Source organism: Phyllobates terribilis, unplaced genomic scaffold (genome assembly GCF_046119375.1).
Source record: "Phyllobates terribilis strain yellow unplaced genomic scaffold, ASM4611937v1 Scaffold_2__4_contigs__length_985480577, whole genome shotgun sequence".
Classification (NCBI taxonomy): Eukaryota; Metazoa; Chordata; class Amphibia; order Anura; family Dendrobatidae; genus Phyllobates; species Phyllobates terribilis.
The window spans coordinates 180,948,286-180,962,734 of record NW_027362762.1 but is presented as its reverse complement, the minus strand read 5'-3'; the positions used below and the strand labels follow the sequence as shown (position 1 = coordinate 180,962,734).

Genomic DNA, 14,449 nt, shown 5'->3' with positions numbered 1-14,449 from the left:
ATTTCAACCGTAGAAAATGATCAATGATCGCCCCCTATCTGTCGGTGTCCACAAAGGTTCAGTTCTAGGACCCCTACTCTTCTGCATCTACACCTTAGGCCTGGGACAGCTCATAGAGTCTCATGGCTTTCAGTATCACCTCTATGGTGATGACACACAGATCTACCTCTCTGGACCCGATATCTCCTCCCTACTACCCAAAATCCCACAATGTCTGTCTGCTATTTCATCCTTCTTCTCTGCTAGATTTCAAAAACTTAACATGGACAAAACAGAATTCATCATCTTTCCGCCATCTCATTCAACCCACCCAACTGACCTATCTATCAACGTCAATGGCTGCCCACTCTCCCCAGTCCATCAAGCTCTCTGCCTTGGGGTAACCCTGGACTCTGAACTCTCCTTCAAACCACATATCCAAGCCCTTTCCACTTTCTGCCAACCATGAATGTGCAAAAACACTAGTGCACGCCCTCATCATCTCCCGCCTTGACTACTGCAACCTCCTGCTTTGTGGCCTCCTTTCCAACATTCTCGCACCCCTCCAATCCATCCTAAACTCTGCTGCCCGACTAATCCACCTGGCCCCCTGCTATTCCCGGCCTCTCCTCTCTGTCAATGTCTTCACTAGTTCCCCATTGCTCAGAGACTCCAGTTCAAAACCCTAACCATAGCATACAAAGCCATTCACAACCTGTCTCCTCCATATATCTCTGACCTAGTCTCCCGTTATATACCCGCACGCAACCTCTGATCCTCACAAAATCTCCTTCTCTACTCCACTCTTATCTCCTCCTCCCACAATCGCATACAAGATTTCTCCCGTGCTTCCCCCCTACTCTGGAACTCTCTACCCCAACACATCAGACTCTCGTCGACCGTGGAAACCTTCAAAAGGAGCCTGAAGACCCACCTCTTCCGACAAGCCTACAACCTGCAGTAACCACAGCTCCACCATACCACTGCATGACCATCTCTACCCTCACCTACTGTATCCTCGCCCATCCCTTGTTGACTGTGAGCCCTCGCGGGCAGGGTCCTCGCTCCTCCTGTACCAGTCGCTGTCACATTGTGTTCAAGATTATTGTAATTTTATTTTGCTATGTATACACCTTTTTCACATGTAAAGCGCCATGGAATAAATGGCGCTATAATAATAAATAATAATAATAATAAATAAACAATTGTTGATTTGACCAATGGCGAACTAATGAACATTTGTTATTTTATAAGACCTGGCTTTATCATCCGCCCAAAAAAATCAATATGGCCAATGCATGACCCTTTAGCCAACTTTCGTCTGTCCACCTAGGTATCCAAGAAACTGAGTGATTAAAGTTAAAAGAAACTCAACAATTTGGAACACAGCACACAAACTTTCTTCCTATGCATTTGCAGAATGTACATTAGTTTTCAACTTTTGTGACTTCCCCATCTCGTTTATACGGCAGCTCCGACAAGTTTTTCAAAAGTGATTCAACAGGGAGGGGTGCGGAGAACATTTCGTATTTCTTATACCGGTGCATGACAGCTGAAAGATGCGACAAATTCAATTAAAGGTCACATCTCTTCACGAATTTGGAATATCTTACGTCAGCGGACACTTCAACAAGATTGGCGTTCAAAATGCGTATAGGATTTTTACAGAACAAATTGCTGACATTATTATTATAAGATTTTGCAGCCATTAGGGTAATGTGGGAAATGAAAATGACATATTATTGGGCAATGGTATTTTTTATTAAATATGCCTATCCACATAAACTTCTTGTGAAATATTCCAGCTTTCACACTGGACACTAAAGCAGACACTAAGCATATCCACTCGATATACAGTACTACATAATATTGATTGGTGCTAGTACCATTTTTGTCATGATATTTGCGGCATTTTCTCTGAACATGTGTTTTCGGTAAATATGATATGAACATATTTTCCTATTATTTTTACAAAAATATGTCACGCACAATAAGAAGGAAGGTTTCAGCTAGGTGTCATTTAGGCTATGTGCCCACGATGCAGAAATGCTCCGGATTTTTCCTGAGCGTTTCTGCGTCTCCCTGGCAGAAAAAACGCATCCTTTTAGACCATCGCGAGCTGCCGGTGAGCCAGGACGCATCGCTATGAAGACCACGGGCCATCAGAAGGTAAGTATAATGTGTTTTTTTATTTTAAATTCTTTTTTTTAACAGGCACTGTGGTACCCGGGTCTGACCCGGGTACCATCCACACATTGAATCGCTTAATATCCGCATGTGCACATGTAGTGAAGCGGATATTAACTGATTCAATGCAAGTCAATGGCGGCGAAAACGATTATGCAAAATATTTGGTAGTGCTGCGGATTTTTCCGCAATGATAATCCGCAGCGGAAATTTCCGCAGCATGTGCACAGCACATGCGGATTATCATTGGGGAACATGGCAGACCTTCTACCAAGCATTTTTTAAGCGTTTCTGTTGCGGAATTGCCGCTGCGGAAACGCTTAAAAAACGCATAGTGGGCACACAGCCTTAATCTTTTTACTGCAAGATGAGCTGTAGTTTTTTTTCAGTTATAATTTGGCAAAAAATATTAACTACATTTTCAATTTAATAATAGTAATAACTTTTATCGTGGGTGAAATATAACCGCTACTTTTGATTCTTTTTTATACCCTATGTAGTGATATACTGACATATAGAGACATATTGTTATGTACAAGTAGATTATGTCTATAAAGAACCATTTAGTTTTTTTGGTAAAATCCTCTCATATCCAATAGTACAGCCTATGGCTCACTGTTAGTGTTTCTGCCTCCCGTATGACAACTGTATTTTCTTTTACTATCCTGTGTAAGAGAAACTACGTGACTATAAAGTAGAGAACACCAGAGTTATTTCGTAGGGCCCCACTCAATTTATTCCTGTATTAGAGTCGTCATTTTTTTACACACATAGAGGATCAATTCTCCTATAAGTCTTTTTAGATCAAATTGAGGATCAGAACTTGGTTCTAGAATGAGGGAAACATTAACTAATATTTCCTCAAGTATTTCATGCTGTGACTTTCAAAGGTTCTTAAAATGTGATCATGTCAATACCTTCTTGGATGCGCAGCCATTCTTTCTGTGGGATATACATACCAGATATACCTATCGCTCTTTTCATAAAATCTACTATCAGGGCAACCAAGATATGAGAAAGCATCAAGACCACAACTAGAACCTGGAATCAGCACAGCAGTACTGATTGTAATATTCTGTCATCAGGCAATCTTTAAAAGTCAAACATGTTCATCAAAAATGCAACATGTCATACCTAAAAATAATGGCAAATGACGAATAGGCAGGGCCCCATTAAAGTGTTATTAGAAAATACTTAGTAAGTGTAATAATAATTAGGTACGTAAGCGCTCAATGACCCTTTCTCCAAACATTAGGGTGTTAGTTGTTAAAAGTTTAATGATTAGAGCCGTAGAACCCAAAGTCAATTCTCATTGCTATTTATGGAACTAATTTGTGATTATTTGTTAAATCGCTTCTTTTATTCTATAATGAGAAAATGCAGAAACGAATGGCAGTACAATATGTTTAAATACACGGAATAACGCTATTGGAAAAAGTACATTGCTTGGGCTATCAAAAAATCTGAATACGCTCAGCTTGTTTGTTTGCTAATCTCATTTGTCTCTACATTCCCTTCTTTCTTCTCATCAGATTGTTATCGTAGAGTGCACATCTGTATTCCTCTAACATCTGAACAGATCTTTACTACATGAGCTAGAAATGACGGCTAAGCTACTTTACTGTTCTTAGGGTTTTGTGAAATGAAGAACCATTAAAAAAATGTATGGAATTACATTCATAGGATAAAAAGTCTTGAAGATCATTACTGGAGTATTCTAATGACTATAGGAAGGAACTCGGGTCATTGTTGTATGCGATATAAAGCATTCTACATTGCTTGAGGTGCAGTAAATTGTTGGTCTTGGCATTTATTCTGATTACTGTATTTTGAAATTGGCAAATTACAGACAATTGACTGCAAAGGTTAATTTTCTCTTCTTCTATATTAACTCTGCAGGATCAAACAAATGGATGTGTGCCTTATTCAACATATAGTGATATGCTTCTCTGCTCTCAGCTCAGTAACAATTAAAAGGACTCTTGCCAACTGTTCAAACCAAGTTCAAGCACTCGGTGCATCATGATGTGGCCATACATTTATCTACATCTTCCCATCTACTTTGTTTCCATCTATCTCCCCCCTTCTCCAGTTCTATCAAGCCAGAGCTGTCAATCAAAGAAGAGGGGGGAAATTGTGATAAAGGGAAAACAATCAGGTGGGAAGGTGCACTTAAATGTTTGCAAAATCTCTAATAGAACGTGCAAATATTACAAGTATTTTATAATACTGGACTTCTTATGTGGGCCTTGGTTCTGAATTCGCCACTGTTCCGGGTCCCTCTGTTGGCATTCCCTGCCTCTTCCAAAATTAATTCTTCAAGGTCTCCCACACGATCTTTCTCAATTACACAAGCACTTTCACCAGAAGATGCCCTGACCACACTTAAGGCGTTCTACACATTCACTTAGTGGTTCTAAGTAAGCCAGTCCACCCACTTTTTACACCCCACAGTAAAATATTATCCAATGTGATCCACTGTGCTTCTAGGCCACATCTAAGTGCGACAGGTCTGAGATCAGGTCTCCCCAACACCTCTAACCAGATATCCCGAGGTTCACCCACACTGGTTCCCTCCTTGGCTGACAATTCCCAAACATCCAGCAATCATACTGACAATACACCTTGACCAATACCGGTGAAGTGTCAGTCCACACAAAATTCTTGCAACACACGGTGACATGGTGAATCCTGATTTATTTTCTATTACATCCTTGTATCAATTCACTGCTACAGAATATTATGGAGTACCTGGAGGTGACTGAAGGCTGATGCGACATGGTGTCTCCCTGTTAGAGTTATCAATCACTTAAAGCACGACTCTATCATTTTGTTTTGTTTTTTATTTCAGCGCTGGAGTGGTGCCACTAATGTAAGTTCCTTGAGCTTAGTCTTAAACTTACCAGCCGCCAGCTTCAGCTGTCCCCATCGCTGCTTTTGTCTTGATCTGCCATCTTGTGACCACAACTTCTGACTGACCGAAAATCAGAGGTAATGGTTACAAGCGCTCAATATAAGTCTATGAGAGACTCATTCTGGCCTCGTCCTGACTCTCATAGACTTACATTGAGCAGTGACTTCCGGATCACCAAATAAATACTGGAGCGATCCGGCAGGCCACAACCTGCAGAAGACAACCGGAGTGGCTCCGATATGTATAATACTAGGGTCCGGGAACTTAGATTAGTTGCACTACTCCAGTGCTGCAATAAAAAAAAAATCTGAAGAGGTGCTTTAAACAGAACGATTGATTGATTTCACTTTATATACTAGTACCTGTGTTGTTGAAATCCAACACTTTTATGTGTAACAAGACTTGTGGATAGTTTGCATTGTTTTATACCAAGCCCCTCTCGCCCAGCTAAATCAGAGCTCTTACTTTGCACTGATGAGGGGCAATAACCCGAAACACCTTGTCTGCAAATTGAGATTCTGATTTGGCTTTTATCCTAAGTCATATTACAAGGCTCGTTAAACGGTCGATATTGACTTGTAGGATTGCTGCTTCCAATAAGTGACGCTAGAGTTCAAGTCCTCTTCCTCTCTGAAGAGACAATTTGCAGATTTAATTTCCCAGAGGAGCATCACAAGTCTTAAAAGTCTCCTCATACTGGTGTGCCAGACCTGGCATGTCACTCTCCATAAGGAAAAAACTTACCCCTTAGATACCAAACCCTTAGCACATATTGTAGTGTTTTGTCTAGTGCATAAAATCAGGTGGAGCAGGTTGTAGAATCCGGGCACGTATTAGAAAATGTAGTTTGAAATGAATGTGGATTTTTGGAATTTCATTAACATCCACTTAAATTAATAGTGTTGTAGCTGATAATGCATTCTGTGCTGCACAGCTACAGTCTTGATATTCAAGATTAAAGTGGCCATACAACCTTCTTTAATGCAGGGCAGGACTGAAAAATGGGAACTTCATGTTTGTATTGATTCTACTGCACAAGAGTGTAATGTTTTCTAAGCATGTCCTATATTAACACAGGAGAGCGGCATATAGGTAATCACTTTCCCAATGCTTTGTCCTGTTTAATTGTGATTTAACTTTCCGATTTGTTTTAACTGTTATTACCATTTGACCTACAAGGAAAATAGGTTCAACCAAATCCAATTGATTTAAATTGTTCAGTAATTTAAGTAGATGAAAAGCGTAATGCGGAAATTCTACTTGACCTGTTATAAATTACATGGATTATGGAGCAAATCACAGAGGAAAGACAACATTCAACCCAAGTGATATTAATCCTACATATAATCTTTATTGGGCTTAACTTGACAGCAATATTCTTATTCTGATGACTGTAATTCACACAGGTATCTATTAAGATTTTTTACATTTCATCTATGTGGTGAGCACATTTTCCTGCCCAAAATTGTCTTATGCTGAATTTAGAAAACTGCAAGAAATCATTTTCTGTTACTAGTTTTCAGAGAAGATTTCCCTTTTTTTTAATGTAGTGGTGTGAAATTGGTAGCGAACCAGAATCAGTATGTAACAAATACAGGAACATCCTGATAGACCCTTGGGGGGCTGATCCACTGTAGATTTTCATAGCTGAAAACTCTTAGGGTATGTGAACACATCTTTTAGATGTTTGCATACCCTTTGAGTTTTTCTTGCAAAAGACGCTTTTTCCTAAAGTGTCTTTTTCATGTCTTTTCCAAATTTATTTTACAGTGGCTTGGCTGATGGTCTTTTTTCTTTTTAGTGAGAGGCTTCCAAGTGGAAACTTCCAAAAGAAGGTCAGGTCTCTTCCTTTATCCAATTTGCAGCTGTGGAAGCCTAAAGCATTTAGAAAAAAATCTCAAAAAGTCCAAACATATGCTCAGCAAGTCGTTTTGACATTGCTTATCACATGTTCATTCTTTTTGGAGGTTTTTTAGAGTTTACTCAAGCGAGTTGCAGGCAGAATCTGCCTGAAAACTACGCCATGTGCATATGACGCGCCCCCTGGGACATATTCCTTTTTGAGGGGAATACCCGGCACCGGATCAGATGGGGGGGGGTTGTAGTCTCCGAGCGGCTGTGACCCGGTCCCGTGCCCAGGGCGTCAAGCTCAGGGTTATGTGGCAGTCCTTACTGATGTTATTAAAGTTCGTTATGTCGACTACGCCACCCGTTGTGATGCGGTCACTGTGGCCGCCGCTGCTGCAGGGTCCGCTGAGGCTGATGGTGGATGCGCAGCTTGGTGGGATAACCCCCAACGGGAGGGGTATAGCCTCAGAGGGGACAGGCGCAGAGGATGGGGGTTGTGGTGGTGCGGTGCAGCCGGTAATGATGACAGACTCGGGTAGTGCAGTTAAGGGTCTTTACTTACTGCAGATGTTCCTGGTCACTCTAGCTCCAAGTGACCTCCCGAGCCGTGCTGCGTCCACCAGGTCCTGGATCCGGCCAACCCCCAAACAAGTCCGGAGCGTGGCCCTGAGCTCTCCCTCTGTCCTTCCTTCAGCCGTCCCCACCAGTGATTCACCTAAATCCAGCTCCCTCGGGCCTTCTGTTGGGCAACCTTTGGCCTCAGGTTCCCTGACCCTCCATGTGGTGTGCCTTCAGGGTGAATGTAGTGGGTGACCGTGACAGACTCTGCCCACGGTCTCCGGTCTCTGGCTGGGGAATGTCTTTGCCCCCACCAGCTTGGGTTCCGGTACCCTTCTGCTGACTCCTCACCCGGTGTTCTTATTTGGGTTCTTGGGTCCCTTCTTTGTCCCCCTCTGGGTCTCCTTCTTTACTCCACTCTCTCTCCAGGGCTGTTGTTTCTTTCTGCAGGCTTGTCCTCTGCATCTGACTTACTCTCTGCGTCTGACCCTGATCCTAGTTGGTGCCCTCCTTATATATCCCTCTATGTGTGAGCTCAGGTGACCAGCACCCAATGAGCTCCTACCACTACCCAGACTGCTCCCCCTATCTGCCCCTACACTACATGGGATGTACCACCCCCCTCCCACTCCAGCCAGGAACAGGCTCGGTCGCACCTGCACATTTCTAAGTGGGAGTGCCGTCGGCCTGCTCCTCTGGAATGGGATGTATGTAGTGCATGCAGTCTATCTGAGCTCAGTTCCACACTCCATCCTTACCCGGGAGTGGAATATCACACCTCTGGGTTGAGGTGCAATACCCCTGTAGCAGCCGAATCCTCAGGGTGCTACATTCCCCCCTGGTAAATCACAGCACGTCCTCGGGCTGCAAAGACAAAAACACCAAACATACAAATTTTTATAAACATATAAAACATATAAAATATTATATATATATAAACTTTTTCATATAAACATCATCATAACATTCTCGTCGTCTCTTTCTTTCTTCCTCCTCTGGTCACCGTGCAACTCGTGACCAGGTAAAGTGCGACAGTCTTTTGAAAAGCAGTTCCTTATAAAACCAGTAGGGGGCGCCTTAGAAAGCGCAACTATGTACAGGGAAGTTTTGGCCGTTCTCAGTCCCCGGCCAGGTAAGGGAAAGGGATGGCTGCTCACAGTCCTCAGCCTGGTTTGGGTAAGGGACACACGGGTTAAACTGTTCACTGGTCCCAACGGGGACTAAACGTTAAAGCAGCCACGGTTTCTTGTGTACCCCGACGGGTAACTATATACAGTTTTTCTTTACTACTGTTCTTAATCGTAGTACCTCCTAGCCTTGAACCCGTCCGGGTCTTCTGGCTCTTCCTCCCTACACCGCAACTCCTCCTCTGTCAGGCGATGCACGTGGAGGGCGTAAGGTCCCTTGGCACACTTGTGCCGGGTGAACGTTACCTCGTCACCGACGTAGAGGTCACGGCCTTTGTGACCCTCTGGCAGGTGAGACTCGACATCCCGTCGGGTAACGAAGACGTCACCCATGGTGTTCTGGTCCTTTATGAAGCCCCACCCATGCTGCGCATTAAACTTTATTACCGTCCCGATGGTACGGGGACGATCTGCTGCACGGGGGTCCCTTCTGGTCCGACTCTTTTGCTCCGCGCTGCGGGTCCGGGCCCATTGCTCTCTGGCCCGCCTCTCCTCCCGCTCTCTCTTGAACTCTGCCAGCTGTTGACGGCAACACTCGGTACGCTCTGCTGCAGCTGCCCGAGTCTCTCCGGTGAATCCCATCAAATCTTCTCCCGTGGGGTCCCACACGAACTGGGCTTCCTCGAGTGGAGGCGAGACCCGAGTCACGGGCTTTGGAGCCGGGATCAGGGGCTCACACAAGGGCCCTAGTCTTTGCTGCCGCTCTAGCTCAGGGTACCCTTCGGGCCAGATGAAGGGCCGCCCGTCCGGCCATGTGAGCTGGCCGAAGAGGTCCTCCCCCAGGTGTGGCACCCTTGGTATTACGGGCGCGGGCGCGGTGGTGATGGCGCCCGGGTTGCCCAGGCCTTGCGGCCAGGCCTGGGGCACCTGGAAGGTGAAGGGCACCGTTAGGACGGCGGCGCCCTGGGTTACCTGGCCTTGCGACCAGGCCGGAGGCTCCGCGGAGGTAGATGGCTCTGCTTTGGATGCGGCGCCCGGAAACGCTAGGCCCTGTGACCAGGCCGGAGGCTCTTCTTCCTGCGCCACGCTCCGGGTCACGACGCGTGACGTCACTGGGGTCGCGACGGCGGCTTCCGGTCGGGGCCTAGTCGGTGGCGGTGTCATGGCGGTCTCGGGTACGGCAGGGGGACTTTCGGGCTCTGCGACGGGGAGCTGGGGCAGGTGGGTGGTCTTCCGGTATGGGGTATAGGCATCCCCCTTACCTGCTGCCATACGTCTCGCTCCCTCTTCTGCGCCGTCTCCGGCCTTGGGTCCTCCCGCGTCATCCGCAGAGGTAGTCGGTGTCTTCTTCCAAGGGAGCGGGTTCCGTGGGCGGATTCCAGCTTGCTGGGCCATCTCCCGGCCCCACTCCGCCAGGATCTCCCTCTGCACTCGGGCCATCCTTCCCGCGAGGCCCTCCAGGGCACTCCGCGCGCACTCCCGATCTCGGGGAAGCTGCGCCAGGATCTCCGCTAAGCCTAGCGGGGTTGTTGACTCCAGCAGGCTCCTGACCATCGGGTCGGTGCTGCTCTGCTCTTCTTCCGGCAGGCTCCTGGCCAGCGGGCCGGTGCTGCTCTGCTCTCCTCCTTCTTCCTTCTGCAGGCTCCTGGCCAGCGGGCCGGTGCTGCTCTGCTGCCGCTCCATTCCCGGGTCTACTCTTTCTCTCCTCGACTCCGGGTGCTCTCGCTCTGGACACCTTGCCTCCGGGTGCGCTCGTTCTAGACTGCTCCAAGCGACACCCATCTTTTCTCTTTTCTTTCGTCTCCTCCCACTTCGAGGGCGGTCCCGGGGCAACTCGGTGACTGTCAGCTCCAGGGGTAGTTCTTTCACGCTGACAGACACCTCCAGCATCACAGTCTCTGTTGGTGGGGGCGGTTTCCACTTTTGGCGCCATTTTCTGTCCCGGCCCACGATGGGAGGTGGCCTCTCGCCCTCCTTTGGCACGCCCATAATGGCGTCCGCTGCTCTTCCAAGGCGGGAAATCTGCGGTTTTGGCGGGAATCGCTTCCCAGTGGCGGGAAACTCTGCAGATGGCGGGAACAAGCTGGAAATGGCGGACAATCGGCGGGAAACGACTGGTGATGGAGTCCGATGGCGTGGACCCTCCGGAACCGGCAGGAGTCTTCTTTCTGAGGTAAACTTGCACTTTTCTTCAGGCACGCGGTACCCGGGTGTTGCGGGCACGTAATCCTGCCGACTACGCCAAAGTTGACGCGCCCCCTGGGACATATTCCTTTTTGAGGGGAATACCCGGCACCGGATCAGATGGGGGGGGGTTGTAGTCTCCGAGCGGCTGTGACCCGGTCCCGTGCCCAGGGCGTCAAGCTCAGGGTTATGTGGCAGTCCTTACTGATGTTATTAAAGTTCGTTATGTCGACTACGCCACCCGTTGTGATGCGGTCACTGTGGCCGCCGCTGCTGCAGGGTCCGCTGAGGCTGATGGTGGATGCGCAGCTTGGTGGGATAACCCCCAACGGGAGGGGTATAGCCTCAGAGGGGACAGGCGCAGAGGATGGGGGTTGTGGTGGTGCGGTGCAGCCGGTAATGATGACAGACTCGGGTAGTGCAGTTAAGGGTCTTTACTTACTGCAGATGTTCCTGGTCACTCTAGCTCCAAGTGACCTCCCGAGCCGTGCTGCGTCCACCAGGTCCTGGATCCGGCCAACCCCCAAACAAGTCCGGAGCGTGGCCCTGAGCTCTCCCTCTGTCCTTCCTTCAGCCGTCCCCACCAGTGATTCACCTAAATCCAGCTCCCTCGGGCCTTCTGTTGGGCAACCTTTGGCCTCAGGTTCCCTGACCCTCCATGTGGTGTGCCTTCAGGGTGAATGTAGTGGGTGACCGTGACAGACTCTGCCCACGGTCTCCGGTCTCTGGCTGGGGAATGTCTTTGCCCCCACCAGCTTGGGTTCCGGTACCCTTCTGCTGACTCCTCACCCGGTGTTCTTATTTGGGTTCTTGGGTCCCTTCTTTGTCCCCCTCTGGGTCTCCTTCTTTACTCCACTCTCTCTCCAGGGCTGTTGTTTCTTTCTGCAGGCTTGTCCTCTGCATCTGACTTACTCTCTGCGTCTGACCCTGATCCTAGTTGGTGCCCTCCTTATATATCCCTCTATGTGTGAGCTCAGGTGACCAGCACCCAATGAGCTCCTACCACTACCCAGACTGCTCCCCCTATCTGCCCCTACACTACATGGGATGTACCACCCCCCTCCCACTCCAGCCAGGAACAGGCTCGGTCGCACCTGCACATTTCTAAGTGGGAGTGCCGTCGGCCTGCTCCTCTGGAATGGGATGTATGTAGTGCATGCAGTCTATCTGAGCTCAGTTCCACACTCCATCCTTACCCGGGAGTGGAATATCACACCTCTGGGTTGAGGTGCAATACCCCTGTAGCAGCCGAATCCTCAGGGTGCTACACATACATTTTTAGAGAAATCTGCAGCACCATAATCCAGGGGTGGGATTCAGATTTTTAACAACAGGTTCCCTGCTTGTGTTAAGAAACCACGCCCATTATTAAACCACTCCCATTTAAAGCTACACCCATTTTTGTTAACCACACTCATTTTCATTCACACTTTCCTCAACCACAAAATACAAGTAACAGGAGATAAAAGTAAAAGCCCTTTCCCCTTTTTGCCCCACCTCTACCTTCATAGTTAGTCTCATTGCCTCCTGTCATGTCAACATTGTTGCAGTCACTGTTACGTCTTACTATAGTGAATAGTAATAAAGGATTTTCTACAAGTGTTTAAAATTAATACTAATAATGACCACCTGTTCATCTGTCACCTTAACTGTCTTTTGTACCTAATCTCTGGCCTAAGCAATCACAGGCCAAATATGTGCGAAATACCACCATACCAAGACCAGATGATATATTACCAGCACATAGTGGCCAAATAATATCACATGCAATGGACAAATACTGCCAGACAATGACCAGACCACATATTACCACCACATAGTGACCGAATAATATCACAGACAGTGGATAAATGCTACCACATCATGACCGGACCACATATTACCATCATATAGTGACTGAATACCACCACATACAAGCGAGAAATTCCCCCCACACCATGACCCGACCACATATTACCACCATACAGTGACCGAATAATACCACATACAAGGAACAAATACCGCCACACCATATCACAACACTAATATCACCAGTGACATTATACACAGGAGCTCTGTACATAGTGTATAGGTGATAAATACAGCGATCACTGGTGACTAGTGTTGAGCCACCCCCGTAGTGTTCGGGTTCGGTTCGGTTCGTCGAACACCGGGATGTTCGAGGAACTGTTCGTCGAACTGTTCGTCGAACACCTTAGAACACCGTCGAACACCGTTAAAACCAATGGCAGGCAAAAAAAACACATAGAAACACATAGAAAACACCTGCAAAGGTGTCCAAAAGCTGACAAACTGCTCAGAAGACACTCTCTTTAAAAAAGCCGGCCGGCAAATTCAGCAGCGGCATACACCGGTACCCGACAATTTAGACAAGAAGGAATAGAGCATCACACATAGATTAGATAGATAGAAACATGTCAGTCACACAAATAAGAAGCACAGTGACAGTGTTGGTTACTGCACTTGTCATTTAGTGTAAAGGATTTATTAAAAAAAATATTAGTGTTTTCATGCACCATCTCTTTAAAAAAGCCGGCCGGCAATTCAGCATCTGTACCCGACAATTTAGAACAGAAAGAATAGAGCTTCACACATAGATTAGATAGATAGAAACATGTCAGTCACATATATAATAAGTACAGTGATAGTGTTGCTTACTCTACTTGTCATTTAGTGTAAAGGATTTATTTAAAAAAATAATAGTGTTTTCATGCACTGTCTCTTTAAAAAAGCCGGCCGGCAATTCAGAAGCGGTACCCGACAATTTAGAACAGAAAGATAGAGCATCACACATAGATTAGATAGATAGAAACATGTCAGTCACATATATATGAAGTACAGTGATAGTGTTGGTTACTGTACTTGTCATTTAGTATTAAAATAAAGGATTTATTATTAAAAAAATTGGCGTGGGGTTCCCCTTAATTTTAGGCTCTAGCGGAGGTTAAGCAGACGGCTGGGGCAGATGTTTGAAGCCTGGGAAGGGGGTAATACCCACGGAGCTTCCCAGGCTACTAATATCAGCCCCCAGCTGAATACATAGCCTTTACTAGCTATTAAAATGGGGGACCCCCCAAAAAAAATGACGTGGGGTCCCCCCTAATTTAATAGCTAGCAAAGGCTAGGCAGACAGCTGGGGGCTGATATTAATAGCCCAGGAAGGGAGCCATGAATATTGGCCCCCTCCCAGGCTAGAAACACCAGCCGTCAGCCGCCCCAGAAATGGCGCATTCATAGGATGCGCCAATTCTGGCACTTAGCCTCGCTCTTCCACGCTGCCTTGGTGCGGTGGCAGGGGGTAATAGGGTTGGGGTTGATGTCAGCTTATAATGCCAGCTGACATCAAGCCCAGGTTAGTAATGGAGAGGCGTCTATAAGACACCCCAATTACTAACCCCATAGTCAAAGTTAAAAAAAAACACAAACACCCAGAATAAAGTCCTTTAATTGAAATAAAGACACAATCCTTTATTGTTCTAAATTAAACCATACTTACCATCACGCCCATTCCAGCTGAAGCCAACGATCTCCTGCAATAAAAGAAAAATAATAAAGCAACCTCATCCTTACCTTTCCATGGTTCCCACGACAGCTTCAGCTCTGCTACATCGAGATGACAGGCTGGACCGCAGCAGAACGCTGCCATCCAGCC

General features: G+C 46.8%; 1 protein-coding gene across 1 annotated transcript in view; it reads left to right on the top strand.

Annotated features, from left to right (window-relative positions):
- Window positions 1-14,449, top strand: part of NXPH4 (neurexophilin 4) — a 315,221-nt gene that overhangs the window by 217,335 nt on the left and 83,437 nt on the right. The gene's annotated exons all lie outside the window — the stretch shown is intronic.